Raw genomic sequence first — 21,879 nt, 5'->3', positions numbered from 1 at the left:
ATATGAAATTGAAGTTGGAGGCCTCTTGGTTGCTCAAAAAAGAAAATAACTAGTACATGCAGATACGGATGAGGAAGAAACCCTCCCGCCGTCGAGGCCCGAGGATATCATCGACGTGGCCGGTCGCGTGATGTTGCTGGCGAAACCAGACTTCCATCCATGCCCTACTGTGCCTTTTTCGGTTTTCAAATTACAGTTCGTCTTGTCTGTGGTGTGAACAGTTGTCGTTATGGGCACGCGTCCTTTTACCGCTCTATAAATGCAGCGAGACTACCTTCATAATAGAGAAGGTGTAATGATACTACGTTACACACGCAGTTGTCCACAAGTCCATTGTCGTCCAGCCCGGTTAGGATACCTGGCTTTCACCCAGGCGACCCGGGTTCAAATCCCGGCAATGGAGATTTTTTTTTCTTCCGGTTTTATCTTTTTTACTATTAATAATAATAATAAAACACGAGGTCGTCGGAGCAGAGCTGAGCCAGCGCATCGCCCGTAGCTTTGCTCGGCACAGACACCCGCACCGTTTGATCTCGATTTCACTCTCGGTCGAATTTTGAACCGTCTGATCGTCGTCCCCGGATCTTGGCGCGCACCCCCACGTGTGGGTTGTCCGTCGCTCCGCGTTCACAGTGGTGTTCAGCGCTGCTCAGTTCGTCCTCGTGCCAGCGCAGGCGGGAGGCTGTCGAGCTAACGGAGGGGGGCGGCCGTCAAGCGGCGGCGGAGGAGATGGTGGGGATCGAGAGGAGTCCTCTCCCTCACCGTGCGCGCCACAAGTTTGCAGTTGTAGTGGCCCGCGGGGGAGGAACCGTCTGATCGTCGCCTGCCCGAGGTAGGCACGGCGAGCCCTCTCCCTCCCCATGCTGCTCAATGCTTTCTCCTCTCGCTCGCTCGTCCCGCTTCGATTTTTTGCACCCACCTCTCACTCTCAGCGCGGCCGCCTTTGTCGAAAATCCTCTCTGCGCGCCTGCATCCTCTTCCCCTTGTCGTCGCTTCAGTGGATGCGATTTTCCATCAGTTCATCACTGATCCGACGGGGAGCTAAGTATGTCAGGGATCAAAAACCTGAGGCGCGCGGCAAATGTCTGTCCGCTGCCTTTTGTGCAGGGACAACGTGAGTCGGTTCTTTTTCTCCTTAGGCAGTGCTGGTGATTTGATTCAGTTCATTGATGAGAGCTAGGTCAGTGTTTTCTCCACGCATTCAGCATATGCTTCATTCCATTTTCTAGCAGCTTACAATATTGTTAAGGATCGACCTCAACTTTGTCATGTCGTGTACGAGTAAAAAACAGAAGAAAATTTGCTGGAATTTGGTGTGGCATCCTGACAAAAATTTGAACTGAAAAATGTCAAGCATAGCAGAGGAGAGGATGGAGCAATGGCCACTCCAACTATTATATGCTCTAGAAGAACTACATGCTCTAGAAGATGGAGCAATGGCCACTGAGAAATGTCAGCCGTCACCTCGTTTTGTTCTCTACCCATTCAGTTCATTGACGAGTGCTAGTTTGCAGGGTTCTATTTTCAGTTTGTAATTCTAGTCATTCTGTCGAACAGTTGTCATGCGCCATGAGGAGGCCAGAACTGGGTGGTCGCATGACGCATCAACCGGAGGCGCTGGACGAGGTCATGGTGCCGCGCTCCGCCACGCTTGGCACCGACGCCAGCGCCGTGCTGCCGGGCAAAGATGGAGGACGCACACTTTCGTGCCCCGAAGCCGCCGCCCCTTGTCATCCCGGCACGCGTCCGCAGCTTGCGCCCACACGACTCCGCGCTCCCCTTGACCATCCGGGCCGCCGACACCCACGCCAGAGGCCACTACCCTCGTGCTTACGGTGATGTATGTTGGCCGATAAAGCCACGGCGATCGTGTCGGGTGCGCGTGCACGCGCCGGGCGCGTCGGGCGCGGACCGGACCGAGCCGGGTCCGTGGCAAGGGGGTGCGTGTGTGTGTGCGTGCCTGTAGTATCCTGGAGTGCGCGTGTGTGTGTGTGCACCCAGCGGGCGTGGGTAGGATTAATTGCAGGCAGTTGAGGGATCGCGAGGCGGGCGTGATCGCCGCGAGCCGTGCGCGTTCGTGCGCGTGGTGGCCGCGAGCGGAGCGGGCCAATCGGGGCGCCGGCTGGGTAGGGAGCGCGTGGGCCGTGCCCAGCGCAGGCCCGGCTATATAATGCCTCGAGCTGAACATTGTAACTGTCATGGTGGGTCGAGTTCGTGCTCGAGACAAACAAGGATCGCCGTTGCTGCGGCGGGGCGTAGCGTACGTGCGCCAGAAAGTCCACCGTGTCCACTGCTCCTTCTCCTTCCTCCTTTCTTCTTCGTTGTGCGTCTGAGAGAGAGAGTGAGAGAACTCCGGCGAGCGAGGGAGACGGCCGCGGCAACAACAGTGTCCCAAGAGCACGGCGTGCCAGGGCCGGCTGCGGACGGACTCAAGCCCCCAGAGCGGCAGGCAGTCGACGGCGAAGAACCTCCTGGAGGCGCCGGAGACGACGACGAACGCTGGGGTGGGCGTGGAGCTCGTGGTCCACATCCTTCGGAGCCAACGCGTATGCGCGCGCGTGTCCAAGGCCGACGCGTTGGCGTCCAAGCACGGCCGCCGCGAGTTTGGGCGCCTCCTGGCCGGCCGCGAGGCGCAGGAGCGGTACGAGGCGGACGTGAGGAGGCCACCGATGTGATGCTGCCTGGCTGAGGTTGGCAACGACCCGGGCGCCGAGCGCCACTGAAGGCGAGCAGCGCCGCCTCGTCCTTCCCCTCGCAGCGGAAATAGCAGCAGCTGGAGAACCGAAGGCCATCGCCGCCCTCCTCCACCTTCCCGTTCTTCTCAGCGGAGCAGTCGCGGCCACCGTGCGTGTCATCCTCCAATTCCTTCCCAAGACGGCAAGACGCCGGTCATCGCTACCTTGTTCGCAGTTGTATGGTTAGCTGCTGCTGCTGCTGCTGTCCTTTCGCCGCGCTTGGTTGCTCCGGCGGCCCGCATTGCTCGTGCGCGCCTTGGCTCGGCGCTGGCGGCCGGGAGAGCATGCCGCGACATAGGGGAGAGGAGAGAGAGATGTCGTGACAACATATAGATTACACACTGACATGTGGGTCCGGGACCGAGATATAGCAGTATAAGTCAAATACCAAATTCCGGTCAACATGCCATTGTGGACAAAACCAACTTCTAGTTTTCCAGGGGTGATTTGGCTGGTTTTGGATAGTTTTATTTTATTTTATTTTTTGATAAACTGGTTTTGGATAGGTTTTTTTTAAAGGTCGTTTTGGATAGTTGACGGCGTTATCCCGGTTTTCTGACTTGAGGGGGGTGATGTGGCCGAAACTGGGTACTTCATGGGGTATCTATACCTTTTTTTTATTTCGTGTAGGCATGGCCTATAATTCACAATATAATTTAAACCCCATTGAAAAAATCAACATTTTCTTTTCTGAATCTCTAATACACGAACGAGGGATAAGTGGAAGTCAGCGCCACATTCCGTTTTAGTGTCGGCGCATTCAGTTGATCAGGTTCAGGTACTTGTTCCTTTGTGATTCAGTCTTCCCGTTTCTTGTTCCTTTGTTCAGTCCCTGTAGCTGCATCATTTTTCAGCCACTTCGTTATTCATTGTGGTTTCGTTCCTCTGTTCAGTCACTGTGGTTGCATCATTTTTCAGTCTCTTAGCCATTGTGGTTTCTTCAGTCTTGGGCCTCTCTTTCCTTCACTTTTTCAGTTTTCCTGCTTCTTCTGTTTGTTCGATCTTCTCTGGTCCTCAGCCGCTTAGTTGAATCACACTTTTACCCCTCTTTCTTTAGCTTCTCAGTGTACCTAATTCGCTTAATTTCTTTCCTCAGTGTCTCATTTTCGTTTTTTTACTCTTTAATCCTTTGTCATTTGCCATTGATCATTCTTTGTCCGGTCGCTATTTCTTATTTCTTCAATCTTCATTTCTCTTTTTCTTTGTCCTTGATCTCTCTTTGGTTGGTTGGTCTTCACTCTTCATATAAGCAGATAGTAAACATGTGTTTTTAGGTGAATGATGGACCCATTATTTCTCTCTCTTTTCTTCATTCTTCACTATATTTCTTAGTTCTCAAACCTTCGCTTTGGTTATTCTTCTCTATCCATTTAGTTCAGTCACTGTTTTTTGGACTTGACACGCAGAAAATCCCAAAGGAAGTACCCCGAAACTTGACATCCTGGAGAGCAGACCACGACACAAGGGCCGAGTACGGCACTGCACGCGACGGCTGCATCTACTTGAAGCAACCAAACCACGTGCTCTGTTGCAAACAGGCGTCGAGTGTCAGTAGTTTTCCAGTGTCCTCTAAAGAATGTAGAGTGTTCAATCTATCTGGTATCGTGGCGCAAACTTGTTTGCAGACTGTTGTGGCCGTGGGCGTGCTACGGGAGTCTAATCCTGTGTGTACGCGATTATGTAGTACAGTACATCAGTTTCTCGTGCCTGGCACCTGCCTCCTTTTTTTAATTCCTTTGTTGCCTGTCTTTCTGTGTGTTTTAAGATTATTATCTCCGATGGTTAAACAACATCATTACAGACCTGAGATGCAGGTATGTTTCCTGCTGTGCTATTTCCCTCTCGTTCTATTCATTTTTGATCAACATCATTTTGGAACATGAGAGCAGTCTCCAATAGACCTACTCATGAATGTTCCTACATATAAGTCTTTGTAAAGATTCCACTATGAACTACATACGGAGCAAAATGAATGAATCTACATTCTAAAATGCATCTACATACATCCGTATGTGATTCATGGTGGAATCTCTCCAAAGACTTATATTTAGGAACGGAGGGAGTACTCATGAATGGCCCAATATTCATTTGTCGTTTGTTCTTTTATTCATTACCATTTGATTTCTTCTAGGGAACTTCACTGCGGTTTGATGGGAGCCATAACATTCATCACAAATCGATGGAATTACCAGGCAAAACCTCGCTTAGGAGGCCCATGAACACTTCAGGGCAACTCCAATGGTCGACTCATTTGGTTCTGTTATGTCCGTTTGGGTCCGCACGACGCAAATGCATATTTTGTCCGCTTCATGTCCGTGTGAACGCATTTTTGCCTCAAATTCGGATTTGATTTGCGTCCATATGCGCGTCCGTTCGGTGTTCGCCTCAGACCTGCATGTCGAAGCCCAACACCACCTACCGGTCCTATTTAATTTCACGCGTGCGCTTGGGCCCGCACATCAGCCATAGAACCCAGTCCATGCGTGTCCCTTTTAATGCCACACGTGCGGTGGGAGGGGGAGGCGCCCAGTCCACTTCCTCAGCAACTCTCGTCCCTCTTCTTCTTGCCCCCCAGCCGCCCGACACCAACCCTTGCCGCCGCCCACCATGAAGCGCGGAAAGCATGACCACGAGGTCGGCTCCTTGTTGGGGTGCCGCACAACCAACTTCACCATGGCGTCGTGCCATGCTGAGCCGCTGGCATGCCTTCGCCTCTATGTCCCTGTCCACCGCTGCAAGTACTTCTGGGAGCATGGCATGCCGGTGCAGTGGCCGATGTGAACCTGATGAACGGGTGGATATCAGCCACGACAGGGTTCCGGTGCCGGCGGTCTCAGACCCCTGCGCGGCTGGCAAAGATCCGCCGCCGTCATGCTCAACTCCCGGTTGAGCTCCGCCAAGACCCAGCATACGCAGTGGACTCACCGAGCTGGGACGCATGGTTCGACTCCGAGCATGACTTACGCTGCCAGTTGAGCTTCAAGTGTGCGCCCCGTGCACCGCACGAGGTCACCGTGTTGGGGAACGTAGTAATTTCAAAAAAATTCCTACGCACACATAGGATCATCGTGATGCATAGCAACGAGAGGGGAGAGTGTTGTCCACGTACCCTCGTAGACCGAAAGCGGAAGCGTTAGCACAACGCGGTTGATGTAGTCGTACGTCTTCACGATCCGACCGATCCAAGTACCGAACGTACGGCACCTCCGAGTTCAGCACACGTTCAGCTCGATGACGTCCCGCGAACTCCGAACCAGCAAAGCTTCACGGGAGAGTTCCGTCAGCACGCCGGCGTGATGACGGTGTTGATGATGCTATCGACGCAGGGCTTCGCCTAAGCACCGCTACGATATTACCGAGGTGGAATATGGTGGAGGGGGGCACCGCACACGGCTAAGAGATCAATGGTCAATTGTTGTGTCTAGAGGTGCCCCCCTGCCCCCGTATATAAAGGACCAGGGGGAGGAGGAGGCCGGCCAGGAGGAGGGCGCGCCAGGGAGGAGTCCTACTCCCACTGGGAGTAGGACTCCCTCTTTTCCTAGTTGGAGTAGGAGGGGGAAAGGAAGGGAAGGAGAGAGGAGGAAGGAAAGGGGGGCGCCGCCCCCCCTCCTTGTCCAATTCGGACTAGAGGGGGAGGGAGCGCGCGGCCTGCCCTAGCCGCCCCTCCTCTTCTCCACTAAGGCCCATCTTGGCCCATTAAACTCCCCGGGGGGGGGGGGTCCGGTAACCCCCCGGTACTCCGGTATATGTCTGAAACTCCCCGAAACCATTCCGGTGTCCGAACATAGTCATCCAATATATCGATCTTTATGTCTCGACCATTTCGAGACTCCTCGTCATGCCCGTGATCACATCCGGTACTCCGAACTACCTTCGGTACATCAAAACACAAAAACTCATAATACAATCGTCACTGAAACTTTAAGCGTGCGGACCCTACGGGTTCGAGAACTATGTAGACATGACCGAGACATGTCTCCGGTCAATAACCAATAGCGGAACCTGGATGCTCATATTGGCTCCTACATATTCTACGAAGATCATTATCGGTCAAACCGCATAACAACATACGTTGTTCCCTTTGTCATCGGTATGTTACTTGCCCGAGATTCGATCGTCGGTATCTCAATACCTAGTTCAATCTCGTTACCGGCAAGTCTCTTTACTCGTTCTGTAATACATCATCCCGCAACTAACTCATTAGTTACAATGCTTGCAAGGCTTATAGTGATGTGCATTACCGAGTGGGCCCAGAGATACCTCTCCGACAATCGGAGTGACAAATCCTAATCTCGAAATACGCCAACCCAACAAGTACCTTCGGAGACACCTGTAGAGCACCTTTATAATCACCCAGTTACGTTGTGATGTTTGGTAGCACACAAAGTATTCCTCCGATAAACGGGAGTTGCATAATCTCATAGTCATAGGAACATGTATAAGTCATGAAGAAAGCAATAGCAACACACTAAACGATCAAGTGCTAAGCTAACGGAATGGGTCAAGTCAATCACATCATTCTCCTAATGATGTGATCCTGTTAATCAAATGGCAACTCATGTCCATGGCTAGGAAACTTAACCATCTTCGATTAACAAGCTAGTCAAGTAGAGGCATACTAGTGACACTATGTTTGTCTATGTATTCACACATGTATTATGTTTCCGGTTAATACAATTCTAGCATGAATAATAAACATTTATCATGATATGAGGAAATAAATAATAACTTTATTATTGCCTCTAGGGCATATTTCCTTCAGTCTCCCACATGCACTAGAGTCAATAATCTAGATTACACAGTAATGATTCTAACACCCATGGAGCCTTGGTGTTGATCATGTTTTCCTCGTGGAAGAGGCTTAGTCAACGGGTCTACAACATTCAGATCCGTATGTATCTTGCAAATCTCTATGTCTCCCACCTAGACTTGATCCCGGATGGAGTTGAAGTGTCTCTTGATGTGCTTGGTTCTCTTGTGAAATCTGGATTCCTTTGCCAAGGCAATTGCACCAGTATTGTCACAAAAGATTTTCATTGGAACCGATGCACTAGGTATGGCACCTAGATCGGATATGAACTCCTTCATCCAGACTCCTTCATTTGCTGCTTCCGAAGCAGCAATGTACTCCGCTTCACACGTAGATCCCGCCACGACACTTTGTTTAGAACTGCTCCAACTGACAGCTCCACCGTTTAATATAAACACGTATCCGGTTTGCGATTTAGAATCGTCCAGATCAGTGTCAAAGCTTGCATCAACGTAACCATTTACGATGAGCTCTTTGTCACCTCCATAAACGAGAAACATATCCTTAGTCCTTTTCAGGTATTTCAGGATGTTCTTGACCACTGTCCAGTGATCCACTCCTGGATTACTTTGGTACCTCCTTGCTAAACTAATAGCAAGGTACACATCAGGCCTGGTACACAGCATTGCATACATGATAGAGCCTATGGCTGAAGCATAGGGAACATCTTTCATTTTCTCTCTATCATCTGCAGTGGTCGGGCATTGAGTCTGACTCAACTTCACACCTTGTAACACAGGCAAGAACCCGTTCTTTGCTTGATCCATTTTGAACTTCTTCAAAACTTTGTCAAGGTATGTACTTTGTGAAAGTCCAATTAAGCGTCTTGATCTATCTCTATAGATCTTGATGCCCAATATGTAAGCAGCTTCACCGAGGTCCTTCATAGAAAAACTTTTATTCAAGTATCCTTTTATGCTATCCAGAAATTCTATATCATTTCCAATCAACAATATGTCATCCACATATAATATTAGAAATGCTACAGAGCTCCCACTCACTTTCTTGTAAATACAGGCTTCTCCAAAAGTCTGTATAAAACCATATGCTTTGATCACACTATCAAAACGTTTATTCCAACTCCGAGAAGCTTGCACCGGTCCATAAATGGATCGCTGGAGCTTGCACACTTTGTTAGCACCTTTTGGATCGATAAAACCTTCAGGTTGCATCATATACAACTCTTCTTCCAGAAATCCATTCAGGAATGCAGTCTTTACATCCATTTGCCAAATTTCATAATCATAAAATGCGGCAATAGCTAACATGATTCGGACGGACTTAAACATCGCTACAGGTGAGAAGGTCTCATCGTAGTCAACTCCTTGAACTTGTCGAAAACCTTTCGCAACAAGTCGAGCTTTGTAGACAGTAACATTACCGTCAGCGTCTGTCTTCTTCTTGAATATCCATTTATTCTCGATGGCTTGCCGATCATCGGGCAAGTCAACCAAAGTCCATACTTTGTTCTCATACATGGATCCCATCTCAGATTTCATGGCCTCAAGCCATTTTGCGGAATCTGGGCTCATCATTGCTTCCTCATAGTTCATAGGGTTGTCATGGTCTAGTAACATGACCTCCAGAACGGGATTACCGTACCACTCTGGTGCGAATCTTACTCTGGTTGACCTACGAGGTTCGCTAGTAACTTGATCTGAAGTTTCATGATCATCATCATTAACTTCCTCACTAATTGGTGTAGGTGTCATAGGAACTGGTTTCTGTGATGAACTACTTTCCAACAAGGGAGCAGGTACAGTTACCTCATCAAGTTCTACTTTCCTCCCACTCACTTCTTTCGAGAGAAACTTCTTCTCTAGAAAGGATCCAAATTTAGCAACAAAAGTCTTGCCTTCAGATTTGTGATAGAAGGTGTACCCAACAGTCTCCTTTAGGTATCCTATGAAGACACATTTCTCCGATTTGGGTTCAAGCTTATCAGGTTGAAGCTTTTTCACATAAGCATCGCAACCCCAAACCTTAAGAAATGACAACTTTGGTTTCTTGCCAAACCATAGTTCATAAGGCGTCGTCTCAACGGATTTAGATGGTGCCCTATTTAACTTGAATGCAGCCGTCTCTAAAGCATAACCCCAAAATGATAGCGGTAAATCAGTAAGAGACATCATAGATCGCTCCATATCTAGTAAAGTATGATTACGACATTCGGACACTGAAAGTGCTAGCTATCGACTAGAGGGGGGGTGAATAGGCGATTTTTATGAAAGTCTTCAAAACATGAGAGTTTCGAAGACAAACAATGGAAATGAACCTATTGATATGCAGCGGAAGGTAGACTACACTAAGCAAGCCATAGTCAAGTATGCAATGAAGTGAAAGCACGAAGACTAATAGCAGCTAGGTAGTAAAGATCAGGATGGAAGATAGTATGAAGCCAAACAATGATAGTAGTCACACAGTGAAGTCAAACAGGTAGTGCAAGCAGGCAATGACTTCACGAAGACAAACTGTAAGTAAAGAGAGGGAGAGGATAGAACCAGTCACTTGGTGAGGACACAGGATTTGTTGGACCAGTTCCAGTTGCTGTGACAACTATACATCTGGTTAGGGAGGCTGAGATTCAACTCAGAAGACTATGTCTTCACCTTATTCCCCTTGAGCTAAGGACACCGAGTCCTCGCCCAATCACTCTGGTAAGTCTTCAAGGTAGACTTCCAAACCTTCACAGACTTCGTTCACCGGTGATCCACAATGACTCTTGGATGCTCAGAATGTGACGCCTAACCGGCTGGGGGATTCACAGTCCTCAAGTGTAACAAGTCTTCAGGTCACGCAGACAGAAAGACTTCAGTGATGCCTAACACTCTTTGGCTCTGGGTGTTTGGGCTTTGTCCTCGCAAGGATTTCTCTCTCTCAAAAGCTTCGGAGGTGGGTTGCTCTTAAACGACAGAAGCCGTCCACTAACTCTAAGCAGCCACCAATTTATGGTGTAGGGGGTGGGCTATTTATAGCCACTAGGCAACCCGACCTGATTTGTCCAAAATGACCCTGGGTCACTAAGGAACTGACACGTGTTCCAACGGTCAGATTTCAAACACACGCGACAGCTTGACTTGGGCTGCAAATAAGCTGACTCATCCAACTCTAGATAAGATTTGCTCTCATTGTCTTCGCTCGAAGACATAGGATTTTGGTTGAGCATCACTTCAGTCACTCTGACTTTGTTCACTGGGACCCCACTTAACAGTACGGTGGTTCCTATGACTCAACAACGAAGAAAAGGAAACAACGAAACAACTAAGTCTTCGCGCTCCAAAGTCTTCACGCAATGTCTTCTCTTGTCATAGTCTTCAATGTGAATATCTTCACATACCACCATTGTCGTCAATGTCTTCATAAATTTTTAGGGGTCATCTCCAGTAGGTAAACCGAATCAATAAGGGACTACTACCTGTGTTATCCTGCAATTCTCACAAACACATTAGTCCCTCAACCAGGTTTGTCGTCAATACTCCAAAACCAACTGGGGGTGGCCCTAGATGCACTTACAATCTCCCCCTTTTTGGTGATTGATGACAAACTGGTTGAAGTTTTCAACGGGGATAAAAGTATGTGGAATTGTAAAGGATTTAGGTATTTTCTTCATAAGTAGCAAAAGGCTCCCCCTAAAGATGTGCATACAAGTAATTTGCTTTCGGAATGCAAATGCACATGGCAGGTTGCACTTGTGGAGATCCTCTTCAACTTATGAAGACAATTCATCATGCATGATTTGATATAACGAAGATAATGACATGCTTAATGAAAAATGGACGTCTGCAATATGACTTCGTGCGGGATTTATCATCGCACATGCGGAATTTATCATCGCATCACGGAATAGCAAACAAGTAGCAGACGACCATCAAGTTTAAGTGTTACAACTCAAAGAACCATATGTATCAAAAGCGAGAGTTGTAAACACTAAGCAAAATATAAAGCAACCGCCCATATGGAGCCGCTTGAAGACTATCAACTCATATGCTTCTCCCCCTTTTGTCAGTAAGGACCAAAAAGGTTTGAAGACATAGAGCCTCTACTCGTTCCCAGAAGGAGTAGGAGAAGCTGCATGGTTGGCGTCGGGGTTTGGCAGTGCAAAAGAACTTGGTGCAGTGTCGATACGCGCTGAAGTTGGAGGTGGTGAGGTAGCATCATCTTGATCATCAATAACTGTGGCATTCACCGTTGCAGCTGAGGAGGAATAGTCAGAGTCTTCAAGAGACAGAGTTCGACGCAAGACAGCATTCCTGGGAGGAGTGGAGTCAAACTTGAATCTGTCAGTGAGGCCATCGTCTTGAAGATCTGCTTCAGCACTCAGCAATGTCAAACTTTTCCATGACCTCTGACAGGTTTCATGTGTAACAAAGGCATTTTTGGTGGCAAGATTTCGAATGCAATTGACGTCCACCAAGAGGCTTTGCATCTGCCGCTTCAGCCAGTAGTGATGCTTATCCTTTTTCTGATGCAGGGCAACGAGAAGCTCTCTGTCATTGAGAACACGAGATCACTTCCGAGGCCTTTGAGCAATAGTGCTTTCAGTGGCTTCAGTTTGAGCACGGTGAGGTAAGCGTGTATTGCCAGCCAACGGATAAATGCGAGTGACTGCCTGGACTCCTTCAATGGGCTGTGTGAAGCTTTAGTGATCAGCATTGTGAAGATAAACAAGCTCCTTGGCAGGCTCGGGGTATATGGCTTCAACTGACATATCAACCTCTAGCAGAAAGATCAGATGGTTGCGAGAAGAGGGCTGATAGTTGACAGCTGAATGAAGCTTGATGAGGCGCATAACCCATGGAGCGTAGAACTTCAGTCCAAAGAGATCAGAGCCTGATGCAGCCAACTGCCTGATAAAGAAGTCTTGAGCATTGAAGCTGATGCCATTGAAGATATAAAAGACCAAAGTCTTCATTGCTCCTTCAAGTTTCGCTGCAGAAGAATGTCCTTTGACAGGCCATAGAGTTCGCCTGATGATATGATAAATAGTGCAGGGCAGATACTCTAGGTCTTCAACAAAGAACTCCTTTGGGTAATCAGCGTCATGTGGCAGAGGCTTCATCATGCTCAGCATTTGGCTCATGTTGGGCTCTGGCTTCTGAAAGATGCTCTCCAAGGCATTGCGGTGAAGCTGACAACCAGGTTCATACAGTTCACCTGGAGTGGGCAGACCAGTAAGCTCAATAATGTCAAAAGCTTTAGCTTCATGGTGTACATTTCCTGTCATCCACTCAAGGACCCATGTCTTCGGATCCCTGTTGTAGCCGCGAATGTGGAGGGTGGCATAGAATTGCAGCAGAAGCTCTTCATTCCAATGCTCCTTATCAGTCACAAAATTCAGCAATCCAGCATCACGGAAGCAGTCAAGGGCTTCTTCAAGGCATGGTAGTCCAGCAATGGCTTCACAGTCAAGACGCATATGAGGGAAGATGCGCCCTTGGTCATAAAGAACACAAGAATAATAACTGCGCTGCTGATAGCTCCAGAACCGATCTGATGAAATCATTGGCTTGGAATAGGGGTTCTTGGCGCTATCAAAGAAGGTGTTGTGCGCAACGAAGCCATTGGCATTGAAGGACCCTGGTGAAGTGGCAGTACCTGGAAACCTGGGCAGTCTTGGCTTAGGCTTCTGGACCTGAGGCCTGTGCTCGACATGGTAATTAAATTGCGGACCAGCAGCAGGTGGAGGAACCAGAATAGGCCATCTGACAGTGACCAGCTGACCATAATTGTATGCTTGCTCGATAGTATGTGTCCTGGGAGGTGGTACAGGAGCAGTGGCAGTGGTATTGACTTTAGGCTGCAGATTTGCATCAGGTGCAACATTGACTTCAGGTGCTATCACTTCGGGCACCACATCAATTTCTGGCGCCACATTAGCTTCAGCCATGCCAACGTCATTGGCTTCAGTGTTGGTGTTGGTGGTCGCCTCAATGTTGTTAACCTCCACTTGAGTAGCTGGAGGGTCAGACACGTTCTCCTCGAGAACAACTTCAGGGTAGGTTGGGGGTGTGGCAACACGGACTTCTTCAACTCTTGGTTCTTCTTGGTCATTGGCTGATGCAGCCGGAATATCTTCAGCCGCGTTGGCTTCAGACTCAGGGTTGTTCATAGTTGGAGAGGCTTCAGGAAATACTTGGCGTGAAACCAATTGGCGCTCTTCTCCTTCTGGAACACTCGACAAGGTGACTTGAGCCCTTGGTCCCTTGCGAAGCCTGCGAAAAGCTGGCGACGCTTATGGAGATGGAGTAGGTTGAGCCTCAAATTCATCATCTTCAAGCACCGAAGCGGTGACTTGAGTTGGGGGAGTAGTTGGTGTTTCTTCTTCACGGGGTGAGTTTTGTGGGTGATCAGCCCATGAGTCATCCTAAGCAATTGGCGTCAAAGGACGACCAATGCTGATGAGCTCGCTGTTCGTAAGAACAGGCGATGATACCACATTGTGCTCGATCTTAGGAAGGACTTCGTCATCTTCAACATTGTCTTGATGACCAATGTCTTCAGCTGCGGTGGGGTCAACAGCTGGAATATCTTCAGCTTCAGGAGCCTCTGGGGAAGCAGGCTCATGAACTATCAAACGGCGTTCTTGTTGTGCAGATGCAGGACGAGCAACAAAAATTGGCTCGACGACAAGGGGCTCTATGGGAGCAGCCCGATCTCTCTTCTTGGTCTTGCGCTTCTTGGTGGGTGGAGCATCGTCAGTGGTGTTCTTGGTCTTGCACTTTCGGGCTTTGGCTTCAGCTACCCTTGTCTTCTGAAGCTCTAAAAGCCACTGTGGGGACCTTAGGCTTCACACCTGTCATACTGGCGGGGAAGACAATGTGACGTTCTTCCCGCCTGGATGGTTCATCTTGGTCCACAGTAGGCTTCTTCTTCTGCTTGGCAGCCATCTTAGGGTCGATGCCAGGACGCCCAAGTGCCTTGCGCTTCTCAGCTTCATTATAAGCTTGAACACACTTTGCAGCCAGAAGCTTCATTCGCTCTCAAGAACCTTTGGCTTCTTCACGTTTCTTGTGAAACGCTTCCTTGAGCTCATGCAACATGACCTTGAAGTTCTGGACGTCTGTTACGCTGAGCTTGGCCATGTGCTTCTTGAACTGAGCCTTTTGATAGTCGATCTTGTGCTTCAGTTCAACAATTTTCTATGCAAGAGCCAGTTCAGGAGCAATGGCGCCATGGAAGGAGACGCTTAGCCCAATGGGAAGTTGCAGATCATCAAAGCTGAGATTGGGGGTGTCAAACCACTCATCAATGAAGTTGTTCAATACTTCCACATCAAAGAGAGGCAAATCATTGAAGATTTCCGCCTCTTGCTTGCTCTTTATTAGCTGCTCAAGAGCGTCATCAGCAAGATCGTCATCACTCGACAGATCAATGGCGTCGTTCTCATTCCTCAGAACAGCAGCAGGGGTCAGAGCTGGACCAGGAGTGTGGATGGGCTTCTTCTTCTTTTTCTCAGACTTGGAGATGCGTGAGAGATCTTCTGACTGCACACTTGGTGCAGGAGGAGCAGTGGCCAGAGGCTTCGCTCGCGAAGCTTTTGATGTAGTGGAAGGCTTCGAAGCTTTGGGTTTCTTTAGCTTCTTAGGCTTCGGTGGTGCAGGCGCTTCGTCAGAATCAGCGTCATCTGAAGGTTGATCCACGTCTGTCCCTTGATCCATAATATGAGTGATGAGACCTTCTAGGTTGTAGAAGGGCCCAACAAGATTGGGTTCAGCTTCGCGTGTGCCATCGGCACGAGGTGCAGAGGGACCTGGGTTGAAGTCTAATCCCCGCGACTTCTTGTTTTCTTTGGCCGAGTTCTTGGCAAACTGGAACTTGCGCTTGAACAGATTGTCGTCACGACACTGATGCCTACTAATCAACCTTCTTCTTGTAGACGTTGTTGGGCCTCCAAGTGCAGAGGTTTGTAGGACAGTAGCAAATTTCCCTCAAGAGGATGACCTAAGGTTTATCGATCCGTGGGAGGCGTAGGATGAAGATGGTCTCTCTCAAACAACCCTGCAACCAAATAACAAAGAGTCTCTTGTGTCTCCAACACACCCAATACAATGGTAAATTGTATAGGTGCACTAGTTCGGCGCAGAGATGGTGATACAAGTGCAATATGGATGGTAGATATAGGTTTTTGTAATCTGAAAATATAAAAACAGCAAGGTAACTAATGATAAAAGTGAGCGTAAACGGTATTGCAATGCTAGGAAACAAGGCCTAGGTTTCATACTTTCACTAGTGCAAGTTCTCTCAACAATAATAACATAATTGGATCATATAACTATCCCTCAACATGCAACAAAGAGTCACTCCAAAGTCACTAATAGCGGAGAACAAACGAAGAGATTATGGTAGGGTACGAAACCACCTCAAAGTTATTCTTTCCAATCAATCCATTGGGCTATTCCTATAAGTGTCACAAAAATCCCTAGAGTTCGTACTAGAATAACACCTTAAGATACAAATCAACCAAAACCCTAATATCACCTAGATACTCCAATGTCACCGCAAGTATCCGCGGGTATGATTATACGATATGCATCACACAATCTCAGATTCATCTATTCAACCAACACATAGAACCTCAAAGTGTGCCCCAAAGTTTCTACCGGAGAATCACGACGAAAACGTGTGCCAACCCCTTTGCATAGGTTCATGGGCGGAACCCGCAAGTTGATCACCAAAACATACATCAAGTGAATCATGTGATATCCCATTGTCACCACAGATACGCACGGCAAGACATACATCAAGTGTTCTCAAATCTTTAAAGACTCAATCCGATAAGATAACTTCAACGGGGAAACTCAATCCATTACAAGAGAGTAGAGGGGGAGAAGAAACATAAGATCCAACTATAATAGCAAAGCTCGCGATACATCAAGATCGTGCCAAATCAAGAACACGAGAGAGAGAGAGAGAGAGAGAGATCAAACACATAGCTACTGGTACATACCCTCAGCCCCGAGGGTGAACTACTCCCTCCTCGTCATGGAGAGCGCCGGGATGATGAAGATGGCCACCGGTGAGGGTTCCCCCCTCCGGCAGGGTGCCGGAACAGGGTCCCGATTGGGTTTTGGTGGCTACAGAGGCTTGCGGCGGCGGAACTCCCGATCTATTCTGTTCCCCGAAGATTTTAGGGTATATTGGTATATATATAGGAGGAAGAAATACGTCAGGGGAGCCACGAGGGGCCCACGAGGGTGGAGGGCGCGCCCCCTGCCTCGTGCCTCCCTCGTTGCTTTCCTGACGTGCACTCCAAGTCTCCCGGGTTGCTTTCCTTCCAAAAATAACTTCTCCAGAAGGTTTCATTCCGTTTCGACTCCGTTTGATATTCCTTTTCTTCGAAACACTGAAACAAGGGAAAAAACAGGAACTGGCACTGGGCTCTGGGTCAATAGGTTAGTCCCAAAAATAATATAAAAGTGCATAGTAAAGCCCATAAAACATCCAAGATGGATAATATAATAGCATGAATACTTCATAAATTATAGATACGTTGGAGACGTATCAGCATCCCCAAGCTTACTTCCTGCTCGTCCTCGAGTAGGTAAATGATAAAAGAAAGAATTTATGAAGTGTGAATGCTAGCAGGTGCATAAGTTTGATCAATGATAATTTCAATCACCTTTTCTAGCAGCATTATATGTCATAATAGTAGCTCAACTCATAGAACTTTTCATGATCAAGTAACAAACTATTCACATGTTAAAGTATAGATCATAAACTTTCTTGAAAACTAACAAACTATGTTCTCAGTCATCAAACAATTGCAATTCATCTTATTTTCAGGAAGAGTCTATGTCAGAGCTTTAATTTAGCAAATCCCACATACTCAATTATCATATAGTCTTCCATGATTGCTACCACTCTAAGCATATTTTTAGAACAAATAGCATCCATCGAACACAGAGAAAGATAGGGGCTTAATGTTTCGCCTCCCAACTTATTTATCATATAGATAATTGTCAACAATAATAATTCATGATCAAATATATTTGAATGGCCATATATGCTTAGATCTTTCCATCACATGATGCTTGCCAACAAAAGAGTAGGTTGGAATGAGAAGGAATACTACTGACTCTTGCATAAAAGTAAAAGATAGGCCCTTCGCAGAGGGAAGCAGGGATTTGCAGAGCTGCCAGAGCTCGAAGCAAAAACAGAGATGAAAATAATTTTGAGAGGTATGCTTTCATTGTCAACATAACGACCAAGAGTTCCCAATATCTTCCATACTACATACATTATAGGCGGTTCCCAAACAGAAAGGTAAAGATTTTTACTCCCCCTCCACCAACAATCATCAATCCATGGCTTGCCCAAAACAACGGGTGCCTCCAACTAACATCAAACCTGGGGGAGTTTTGTTTGCAATTATTTTTGATTTGATTTCGATCTTTTGATCATGGGACTGGGCATTCCAATTACCAGCCATTTTCTCGTGAATGATGAGCAGAGTCCACTCATCGTGAGAATAACCCACCTAGCATGGAAGATACTGCTAGCCCCTAGTCGCTACATGAGCGATTCGGGCATACAAAACAGATTATTATTTGAAGGTTTAGAGTTTGGCACATGCAAATTTACTTGGAATGGTAGGTAAATACCGCATATAGGTAGATATGGTGGACACTCATGGAAGAAACTTGGTTCAAGGAGTTTGGATGCACAAGCAGTATTCCCGCTTAGTACAGATATTTTGGCTAGCAAAGGATTCTAAATAGCAAGCACCACATGTTAGAGGATCCATAACAATATAACTTCTATACAAATATACCCAAGCATAACTCATTATGTTGTCTTCCTTGTCCAACTTCAACTAATTTGCTCAGGTTTGAAAATAATTAATCGGGCTCACAATCATAGAAGATGTCCAAGATAGTATTATATGTGAAACCTCTCTTCCTTCAATATTCTTTCATGAATTGTTCAAGTGACCAATACAATGTTTGCTAACCTTCAATAAATTTACCACCTATACTTCTTATATGTGAAGGCATTACTCCCCATGGGAAAGGCATATGAAACATATATAATTTCAGATTTATGACATTCAAATCATTCAACCATTTACTCATAGGATATAAGTGAAGCACACGAGTAAATGAAAAACTACTCCAAAAAGATATAAGTGAAGATCAATGAGTAGTTAAATAATTATGTAGCTATGTGAATACTCTCTCTCATTTAAGAATTTCAGATCTTGGTATTTTATTCAAACATCAAGCAAAGCTAAATAAAACGACATTTCAAGGATAGCACTCATCATGTGAAGAAGCATAAACTTAGGCTCAACCGATACAAACCGATAATTGTTGAAGAAGAAAGGTGGGATGCCTACCGGGGCATCCCCAAGCTTAGATGCTTGAGACTTCTTGAAATATTATCTTGGGGTGCCTTGGGCATCCCCAATCTTGAGCTTTTGTGTCTCCTTAATTCCTCTCATATCACGGTTTCCCTAAATCTCAAAAACTTCATCCACACCAAACTCAACAAGAACACGTGAGATAAGTTAGTATAAACCAATGCAAAAATCTTATCATACTCTACTGTAGCAAATCACTAAAATTATTATTCAACATTGCATACTAAATGCCTCTGCATATTTAATACTCCTATCCTCAAATAGAATCATTAAACAAGCAAACATATGCAAACAATGCAAACATAACAGCAATCTGCCAAAACAGTACAGTCTGTAAAGAATGCAAGATTCATCATACTTCCCTAACTCCAAAAATTATGAAAGAAAATTCACACTGTAGTAAATTTATGAGAGCTTAATATGCAAAAGGTTTCAACATTTTATCACATTCTGACTTTTCTAGGGAATTTTTGCAACAGCGGTAAACTTTCTGTTTTCAAAGAGCAACATGTAGACTTGCAAAATAAGCATGGTAAAGGCTATCCTTGACATTTTTATTGAAAATAGAGATTCAAAAAATTATTCTAAATAACAGAAAGCAAAGCTAAAAGAAAATAAAATGACGCTCCAAGCAAAACACATATCATGTGGCGAATAAAAATATAGCTCCAAGTAAAGTTACCGATGAACGAAGACGAAAGAGGGGATGCCATCCGGGGCATCCCCAAGCTTAGTCTCTTGGTTGTCCTTGAATATTACCTTGGGGTGCCTTGGGCATCCCCAATCTTAGGCTCTTGCCACTACTTATTCCATAGTCCATCGAATCTTTACCCAAAACTTGAAAACTTCACAACACAAAACTAAACAGAAAATCTCGTGAGCTCCGTTAGCGAAAGAAAACAAAACACCACTTCATGGTACTGTAATGAAATAATTCTTTATTTATATTGGTGTTAAACCTACTGTATTCCAACTTCTCTATGGTTTATAAACTATTTTACTAGCCATAGATTCATCAAAATAAGCAAACAACACACGAAAAACAGAATCTGTCAAAAACAGAACAGTCTGTAGTAATCTGTAACTAACGCAAACTTATGGAACTCCAAAAATTCTAAACTAAATTGGTGGACCTGAGTAATTTGTCTAGTAATCATATGCAAAAATAATCAACTAAATAGCACTCTCCAGTAAAAAGTTGAAGCTAATCTCGTGAGCGCTAAAGTTTCTGTTTTTTACAGCATGATCATAAAGACTTCACCCAAGTCTTCCCAAAGGTTCTACTTGGCACAAACACTAATTAAAACAAAAAACCACATCTAAAAAGAATCTAGATGGATTATTTATTCCTAAACAGAACCAAAAAGAAAGAACAAAAAAAATTGGGTTGCCTCCCAACAAGCGCTAACGTTTAACGCCCCTAGCTAGGCATGATGATTTCAATGATCCTCATATAAAAGATAAGAATTGAAACATAAAGAGAGCATCATGAAGAATATTACTAGCACATTTAAGTCTAACCCACTTCCTATGCATAGGGATTTTGTGAGCAAACAACTTATGGGAACAATAATCAACTAGCATAGGAAGGCAAAACAAGCATAACTTCAAAACTTTAAGCACATAGAGAGGAAACTTGATATTATTGCAATTACTACAAGCATATATTACTCCCTCATAATAATTTTCAGTAGCATCATGAATAAATTCAACAATATAACCATGACATAAAGAATTCTTTTCATGATCTACTTGCATAGAAAATTTACTACTCTCCACATAAGCAAAATTCTTCTCATTCGGAATAGTGAGAGTATCATAAGAGACTTGAATACTATAAATTGTTTCCACATTAAAAGAGTAATGTTCAGAAAAAGGGTAATCATAATCATGACAAGTTTTATAAATATAATCATCACTACTTTTTATAGCATAAGTTTCATCACAATAATCATCATAAGTAGCAACTTTGTACTCATCATAATTGATTGAAACCTCTTCGAAGATAGTGGACTCGTCACTAAATAAAGTCATGACCTCTCCAAATCCACTTTCATAAATATTATAAGATTCAACATCCTCCAAAATAGTGGGATCATTACTTCCTAAAGTTGACACTCTTCCAAACCCACTTTCATCAATATAATCATCATAAGTAGGAGGCATGCTATCATCATTATAAATTTTAAATTTGGATGTCAAAACTTGGGAGACTAAAAATATCATCTTCATTAAACGTAGCATCCCCAAGCTTGGGACAAACATTAATTTCAGCAAATATATTCTCAAATATGTCATTCTCATCAAACATAGCTTCCCCAAGCTTGGGCCTTTTCATATCATAGATCATTAATAGTATGCATAGCACCAATAGTATAGCAATTATCATATTCTTCCAAGCAAGTGCCAAAAAGATTTTCAAGATCATAAGAAGTATCATTATCTTCCCAATTATAATCATCACAACAAGCAATAGGCATAACGAGATCATCATCAAGTGCATCACCTTCCACAACTATTTTTGATTCATTTTCATGAGGCACAACAATAATAGGAGCAACATTATTTGGGAGAGGTATCTTTTTACCTCTCTTCCTTTTTCTTTTCTTCTTCTTCACCACATCATGTGTGGGTTCAATCCTCTTTTTGGAGCTCCTTATTAATGAGATTGGTTGAATAGAAGGCTCCTCCTCGTTACCTGATTCATCATAAGAAATAATAGGAGGATATTGGGAAGTCTCTTCCCTTTCATTAGTATTTTCTTCATCTTCTATTTCTTTTCTTTTCTTTATGTAATTGGCAATATAGGGGTTTTCAATGCAATTCACCGCACAATACATATAAATTTCCTCTAGATCAAAATCAAGAAATTTATCGAGATTAAATTTTGGAATACCCTCAGTTATACGTTTCATTTCTTCATAACCCAAAAGAAGACTAAGCTCTTTATGATGCTCAAGGGTAATCAAGTTATC

At 45.3% G+C, this 21,879-nt stretch overlaps 1 non-coding gene across 1 annotated transcript; it reads left to right on the top strand.

Moving 5' to 3' along the window:
- The first annotated feature begins 329 nt into the window (after positions 1–329).
- Positions 330–403, top strand: TRNAE-UUC (transfer RNA glutamic acid (anticodon UUC)). Its single transcript has one exon. It is a non-coding gene; the product is annotated as a tRNA-Glu (tRNA).
- The last annotated feature ends 21,476 nt before the right edge of the window (positions 404–21,879 follow it).

Source organism: Aegilops tauschii, chromosome 2 (genome assembly GCF_002575655.3).
Source record: "Aegilops tauschii subsp. strangulata cultivar AL8/78 chromosome 2, Aet v6.0, whole genome shotgun sequence".
NCBI classification, from domain to species: domain Eukaryota; kingdom Viridiplantae; phylum Streptophyta; class Magnoliopsida; order Poales; family Poaceae; genus Aegilops; species Aegilops tauschii.
Note: the sequence above shows the minus strand (reverse complement) of the source record. Positions and strands in the feature narration are given on the sequence as shown.